At 51.5% G+C, this 7,500-nt stretch overlaps 3 non-coding genes across 3 annotated transcripts in view; all 3 read left to right on the top strand.

The window, feature by feature from the left end:
• Positions 1-4,655: 4,655 nt before the first annotated feature.
• LOC126317603 (small subunit ribosomal RNA) lies at positions 4,656-6,548 on the top strand. Its single transcript, XR_007556754.1, has one exon. It is a non-coding gene; the product is annotated as a small subunit ribosomal RNA (ribosomal RNA).
• A 362-nt stretch (positions 6,549-6,910) lies between these two features.
• LOC126317626 (5.8S ribosomal RNA) lies at positions 6,911-7,065 on the top strand. Its single transcript, XR_007556772.1, has one exon. It is a non-coding gene; the product is annotated as a 5.8S ribosomal RNA (ribosomal RNA).
• Positions 7,066-7,253: 188 nt separating this feature from the next.
• Positions 7,254-7,500, top strand: part of LOC126317617 (large subunit ribosomal RNA) — a 4,222-nt gene continuing 3,975 nt past the window's right edge. The window contains exon 1 of the ribosomal RNA XR_007556766.1: positions 7,254-7,500. This exon is cut by the window's right edge and continues 3,975 nt beyond it. This is a non-coding gene — a ribosomal RNA (large subunit ribosomal RNA).

Below are 7,500 nucleotides of genomic sequence, written 5' to 3'. Positions count from 1 at the left end.
CTGTGGCTGTACCAGTTTATCGCTTAACCTAACTGTGGCTGTACCAGTTTATCGCTTAACCTAACTGTGGCTGTACCAGTTTATCGCTTAACCTAACTGTGGCTGTACCAGTTTATCGCTTAACCTAACTGTGGCTGTACCAGTTTATCGCTTAACCTAACTGTGGCTGTACCAGTTTATCGCTTAACCTAACTGTGGCTGTACCAGTTTATCGCTTAACCTAACTGTGGCTGTACCAGTTTATCGCTTAACCTAACTGTGGCTGTACCAGTTTATCGCTTAACCTAACTGTGGCTGTACCAGTTTATCGCTTAACCTAACTGTGGCTGTACCAGTTTATCGCTTAACCTAACTGTGGCTGTACCAGTTTATCGCTTAACCTAACTGTGGCTGTACCAGTTTATCGCTTAACCTAACTGTGGCTGTACCAGTTTATCGCTTAACCTAACTGTGGCTGTACCAGTTTATCGCTTAACCTAACTGTGGCTGTACCAGTTTATCGCTTAACCTAACTGTGGCTGTACCAGTTTATCGCTTAACCTAACTGTGGCTGTACCAGTTTATCGCTTAACCTAACTGTGGCTGTACCAGTTTATCGCTTAACCTAACTGTGGCTGTACCAGATTATCGCTTAACCTAACTGTGGCTGTACCAGATTATCGCTTAACCTAACTGTGGCTGTACCAGATTATCGCTTAACCTAACTGTGGCTGTACCAGATTATCGCTTAACCTAACTGTGGCTGTACCAGATTATCGCTTAACCTAACTCAATTTGTCCCTTAACCTAACTCAATTTGTCCCTTAACCTAACTCAATTTGTCCCTTAACCTAACTCAATTTGTCCCTTAACCTAACTCAATTTGTCCCTTAACCTAACTCAATTTGTCCCTTAACCTAACTCAATTTGTCCCTTAACCTAACTCAATTTGTCCCTTAACCTAACTCAATTTGTCCCTTAACCTAACTCAATTTGTCCCTTAACCTAACTCAATTTGTCCCTTAACCTAACTCAATTTGTCCCTTAACCTAACTCAAGTTGTCCCTTAACCTAACTCAAGTTGTCCCTTAACCTAACTCAAGTTGTCCCTTAACCTAACTCAAGTTGTCCCTTAACCTAACTCAAGTTGTCCCTTAACCTAACTCAAGTTGTCCCTTAACCTAACTCAAGTTGTCCCTTAACCTAACTCAAGTTGTCCCTTAACCTAACTCAAGTTGTCCCTTAACCTAACTCAAGTTGTCCCTTAACCTAACTCAAGTTGTCCCTTAACCTAACTCAAGTTGTCCCTTAACCTAACTCAAGTTGTCCCTTAACCTAACTCAAGTTGTCCCTTAACCTAACTCAAGTTGTCCCTTAACCTAACTCAAGTTGTCCCTTAACCTAACTCAAGTTGTCCCTTAACCTAACTCAAGTTGTCCCTTAACCTAACTCAAGTTGTCCCTTAACCTAACTCAAGTTGTCCCTTAACCTAACTCAATTTGTCCCTTAACCTAACCCACGTTGTCCCTTAACCTAACTCAAGTTGTCCCTTAACCTAACTCAAGTTGTCCCTTAACCTAACTCAAGTTGTCCCTTAACCTAACTCAAGTTGTCCCTTAACCTAACTCAAGTTGTCCCTTAACCTAACTCAAGTTGTCCCTTAACCTAACTCAAGTTGTCCCTTAACCTAACTCAAGTTGTCCCTTAACCTAACTCAAGTTGTCCCTTAACCTAACTCAAGTTGTCCCTTAACCTAACTCAAGTTGTCCCTTAACCTAACTCAAGTTGTCCCTTAACCTAACTCAAGTTGTCCCTTAACCTAACTCAAGTTGTCCCTTAACCTAACTCAAGTTGTCCCTTAACCTAACTCAAGTTGTCCCTTAACCTAACTCAAGTTGTCCCTTAACCTAACTCAAGTTGTCCCTTAACCTAACTCAAGTTGTCCCTTAACCTAACTCAAGTTGTCCCTTAACCTAACTCAATTTGTCCCTTAACCTAACTCAATTTGTCCCTTAACCTAACTCAATTTGTCCCTTAACCTAACTCAATTTGTCCCTTAACCTAACTCAAGTTGTCCCTTAACCTAACTCAATTTGTCCCTTAACCTAACTCAATTTGTCCCTTAACCTAACTCAAGTTGTCCCTTAACCTAACTCAAGTTGTCCCTTAACCTAACTCAAGTTGTCCCTTAACCTAACCCACGTTGTCCCTTAACCTAACCCACGTTGTCCCTTAACCTAACCGACGTTGTCCCTTAACCTAACCGACGTTGTCCCTTAACCTAACCGACGTTGTCCCTTAACCTAACCGACGTTGTCCCTTAACCTAACCGACGTTGTCCCTTAACCTAACCGACGTTGTCCCTTAACCTAACCGACGTTGTCCCTTAACCTAACCCACGTTGTCCCTTAACCTAACCCACGTTGTCCCTTAACCTAACCCACGTTGTCCCTTAACCTAACCCACGTTGTCCCTTAACCTAACCCACGTTGTCCCTTAACCTAACCCACGTTGTCCCTTAACCTAACCCACGTTGTCCCTTAACCTAACCCACGTTGTCCCTTAACCTAACCCACGTTGTCCCTTAACCTAACCCACGTTGTCCCTTAACCTAACCCACGTTGTCCCTTAACCTAACCCACGTTGTCCCTTAACCTAACCCACGTTGTCCCTTAACCTAACCCACGTTGTCCCTTAACCTAACCCACGTTGTCCCTTAACCTAACCCACGTTGTCCCTTAACCTAACCCACGTTGTCCCTTAACCTAACCCACGTTGTCCCTTAACCTAACCCACGTTGTCCCTTAACCTAACCCACGTTGTCCCTTAACCTAACCCACGTTGTCCCTTTGCCTAACATAGTTCACTGCTCGGAATCTCTGGTGTCGTTGTTATCCTCATGTAGATGTCTTGCGAGTGTTGCTTACTTTCCACATATTCCTGCTATCCACTGTCAATTGTACTGCAATAGGACTATATCGCCGACCCCCCCCCCTCCCCCCCTCTGTCCCCCTCTGTCCCCCTCTTTGTGTCTCTGTCCTCTCAAGCTGGTCGGTCTGGCGTTTGAGTGTTAAATGAGCCTCGCAGCTGTTCAGTTGCATTCAGATGTCGACGCCCTCAGTGTACGTCGTGGTATGGTCTGTGTCCATTGTCCGCTGATGTCGTACGCGTAACCCACACGCTGTACCGATCATCGGTCGTTACGTACAGAGTGAAGTAGTGTGATACGTGTGACCGTACGCTGGCTGTGCCCAACGGTGTCGAATCTCAATTTCCATATGTTGTGCTTGATGCTACTTGTCTCGTCTCCCAATAACAGCTAGGTTGCACTGTGGTACGCCGTAGAGGCGTGTGGGAGGAACGTACGAACGCATTGTATGTCACCCTGGGTCGCTGGGGGTGGTGGTGCGGTGAGTCAGGTCAGGTCAGGTCAGCGTGAGCCGTCTGATGTAGTGACGCGTGTATTCCGACTTTGTCGTATTGCCTCACACAAAGTGCTACCCTGGTGGACCGCGTTCCATATCTGGGACATGCCGCAGATGCCGGTTGACAGTGGATCGCGGAAGGTACATCGCATACGTGCGCGGGCCACCTTCCACGTGTTCTCTTCTGCACATGTCGCAGTGTGTATGTGGTCTGATGTAGCGTGTCGTGACACATGACATCCTGGCATGCAAGAATTGTTGAATTCGCAAATGTAGGTGGACATCTACGTTTACTGCCCAAGATACGCAAATGAACTGGAAATCCGTTGTTGAGCGGTTGTTCACGCTGGAGGTGAATCTGTGATGGCGACGATCGGTACAGCTATTAACCGGTTGTTTCAGCGGTACCCGCCACATCCACACGCGTGACTAGGCCCATGTGGGTATGAAGCGATACGCGGCGGTGGCTTGGTGGGACTGTTCCCGGCCGGTGAAGGGGGGCCGCCCGGCGTGTTGGCCGCGCGCTGCGTGGGCGCACGCGCAACAGGCGGCTGGTGGGGGGCGCCGAGTGGCAGGAGCGCCAGCCGACGGGCCCGGCAGGCGGCGCAGCTACGCTGCGGCGCACCCTGCACGCGGCGCCTGGCGGCCAAAGTTGGTTCAGCCGAGCCCGGTGCGAAGCGCGGTGGACATCTGCAGTGTGCTGGTCTGATTGAGGACTGTGTGCGTTGAGGATGCGCCGCCGCCTGGCACTCGGCGCCGCGACGCCGTCTGCTGCTCGGTCGCCCCAGCGGTTCTCGCAGGTGGTTTGTATCGCAGTTGTGCGGACGTGTTGGCGCGTGCGCTGTGCTGGGAGAGTTCGCTTCTGCACCCAAGTGGGGCTTTGCCCTTGTGTGGCGCTGGCGTTGGAGCTGCCGGTCACCATAGGTGGCGCGTGTTGTCTCCCGCCGGCAATGCCACGACAGCACGCTCCCGGGCCTCTGTCGGCAGCGGCAAGCTCAGTTGGGAGCAAGGGTGTTCGCACTAAAACCGTCTACTCGCCTAACTCCGGGCGATTGCGCCTCTCTCGAAACCGACCAAGTACCTAGGACGGCGCTGCGCGCCGCCGGGACCTGAGAGGGTTTCGAGGTGTATCGTGCAGGGGAGCTCGGCCTCCTCCTGTTTGCAGAATAATTGAGCGGACGCTTGCGTGTTCGCGCGGGCCCCCGGGACACACTCCCGGGCGGCCGGCTGCTCAGCTCTAGTTGACGCAGCTCCCTGGTTGATCCTGCCAGTAGTCATATGCTTGTCTCAAAGATTAAGCCATGCATGTCTCAGTACAAGCCGCATTAAGGTGAAACCGCGAATGGCTCATTAAATCAGTTATGGTTCCTTAGATCGTACCCACGTTACTTGGATAACTGTGGTAATTCTAGAGCTAATACATGCAAACAGAGTCCCGACCAGAGATGGAAGGGACGCTTTTATTAGATCAAAACCAATCGGATTGGCTTGTCTGGTCCGTTTGCCTTGGTGACTCTGAATAACTTTGGGCTGATCGCACGGTCCTCGTACCGGCGACGCATCTTTCAAATGTCTGCCTTATCAACTGTCGATGGTAGGTTCTGCGCCTACCATGGTTGTAACGGGTAACGGGGAATCAGGGTTCGATTCCGGAGAGGGAGCCTGAGAAACGGCTACCACATCCAAGGAAGGCAGCAGGCGCGCAAATTACCCACTCCCGGCACGGGGAGGTAGTGACGAAAAATAACGATACGGGACTCATCCGAGGCCCCGTAATCGGAATGAGTACACTTTAAATCCTTTAACGAGTATCTATTGGAGGGCAAGTCTGGTGCCAGCAGCCGCGGTAATTCCAGCTCCAATAGCGTATATTAAAGTTGTTGCGGTTAAAAAGCTCGTAGTTGGATTTGTGTCCCACGCTGTTGGTTCACCGCCCGTCGGTGTTTAACTGGCATGTATCGTGGGACGTCCTGCCGGTGGGGCGAGCCGAAGGGGTGCTTTCGCGTCCCGAGGCGGACCCCGTTTAAATCCTACCAGGGTGCTCTTTGTTGAGTGTCTCGGTGGGCCGGCACGTTTACTTTGAACAAATTAGAGTGCTTAAAGCAGGCAAGCCCGCCTGAATACTGTGTGCATGGAATAATGGAATAGGACCTCGGTTCTATTTTGTTGGTTTTCGGAACCCGAGGTAATGATTAATAGGGACAGGCGGGGGCATTCGTATTGCGACGTTAGAGGTGAAATTCTTGGATCGTCGCAAGACGAACAGAAGCGAAAGCATTTGCCAAGTATGTTTTCATTAATCAAGAACGAAAGTTAGAGGTTCGAAGGCGATCAGATACCGCCCTAGTTCTAACCATAAACGATGCCAGCCAGCGATCCGCCGCAGTTCCTCCGATGACTCGGCGGGCAGCCTCCGGGAAACCAAAGCTTTTGGGTTCCGGGGGAAGTATGGTTGCAAAGCTGAAACTTAAAGGAATTGACGGAAGGGCACCACCAGGAGTGGAGCCTGCGGCTTAATTTGACTCAACACGGGAAACCTCACCAGGCCCGGACACCGGAAGGATTGACAGATTGATAGCTCTTTCTTGATTCGGTGGGTGGTGGTGCATGGCCGTTCTTAGTTGGTGGAGCGATTTGTCTGGTTAATTCCGATAACGAACGAGACTCTAGCCTGCTAACTAGTCGCGTGACATCCTTCGTGCTGTCAGCGATTACTTTTCTTCTTAGAGGGACAGGCGGCTTCTAGCCGCACGAGATTGAGCAATAACAGGTCTGTGATGCCCTTAGATGTTCTGGGCCGCACGCGCGCTACACTGAAGGAATCAGCGTGTCTTCCTAGGCCGAAAGGTCGGGGTAACCCGCTGAACCTCCTTCGTGCTAGGGATTGGGGCTTGCAATTGTTCCCCATGAACGAGGAATTCCCAGTAAGCGCGAGTCATAAGCTCGCGTTGATTACGTCCCTGCCCTTTGTACACACCGCCCGTCGCTACTACCGATTGAATGATTTAGTGAGGTCTTCGGACTGGTACGCGGCATCGACTCTGTCGTTGCCGATGCTACCGGAAAGATGACCAAACTTGATCATTTAGAGGAAGTAAAAGTCGTAACAAGGTTTCCGTAGGTGAACCTGCGGAAGGATCATTACCGACTAGACTGCATGTCTTTCGATGTGCGTGTCGTGTCGCGCAACACGCTACCTGTACGGCAGTGGCCGTGCGCCGCGTGCGGAACCACGCGTGCCTCTCAAAACTAGCGGAAGTGTTGTTGTTGTGTGGTACGAGCGCTGAAGCTCTGGAGCGGCTGGCCTGCGGTACCTGGCGCCTGGCGCCGGTTTTGAATGACGTTCGCCCGAGTGCCTGTCCGCTCCGGTGTGGAGCCGTACGACGCCCATCGGCTGTGAGGCCGTTGGACACAAAAAAAATAGTGGAACAGGGGCCGTCAGACGCCTCAGTCCCGCAAATGCTACTGTCTTGAAAGAGACAGTGGGAGACTGAAAAGGAAAAGATCACCCAGGACGGTGGATCACTCGGCTCGTGGGTCGATGAAGAACGCAGCAAATTGCGCGTCGACATGTGAACTGCAGGACACATGAACATCGACGTTTCGAACGCACATTGCGGTCCATGGATTCCGTTCCCGGGCCACGTCTGGCTGAGGGTCGGCTACGTATACTGAAGCGCGCGGCGTTTGTCCCGCTTCGGAGACGTGGGAGTGTCGTGGTCGCCTGTGTGGCCGGCCGCGTCTCCTTAAACGTGCGATGCGCGCCCGTCGCCTGGCGGTTCGCATACCGGTACTTTCTCGGTAGCGTGCACAGCCGGCTGGCGGTGTGGCGTGCGACACCTCGTACAACGACCTCAGAGCAGGCGAGACTACCCGCTGAATTTAAGCATATTACTAAGCGGAGGAAAAGAAACTAACAAGGATTCCCCCAGTAGCGGCGAGCGAACAGGGAAGAGTCCAGCACCGAACCCCGCAGGCTGCCGCCTGTCGTGGCATGTGGTGTTTGGGAGGGTCCACTACCCCGACGCCTCGCGCCGAGCCCAAGTCCAACTTGAATGAGGCCACGGCCCGTAGAGGGTGCCAGGCCCGTAGCGGC

Source organism: Schistocerca gregaria, unplaced genomic scaffold, assembly GCF_023897955.1.
Source record: "Schistocerca gregaria isolate iqSchGreg1 unplaced genomic scaffold, iqSchGreg1.2 ptg000638l, whole genome shotgun sequence".
Taxonomy (NCBI): Eukaryota; Metazoa; Arthropoda; class Insecta; order Orthoptera; family Acrididae; genus Schistocerca; species Schistocerca gregaria.
The sequence above is the reverse complement of the archived record's forward strand: the minus strand, read 5'-3'. Positions and strand labels throughout refer to the sequence as shown.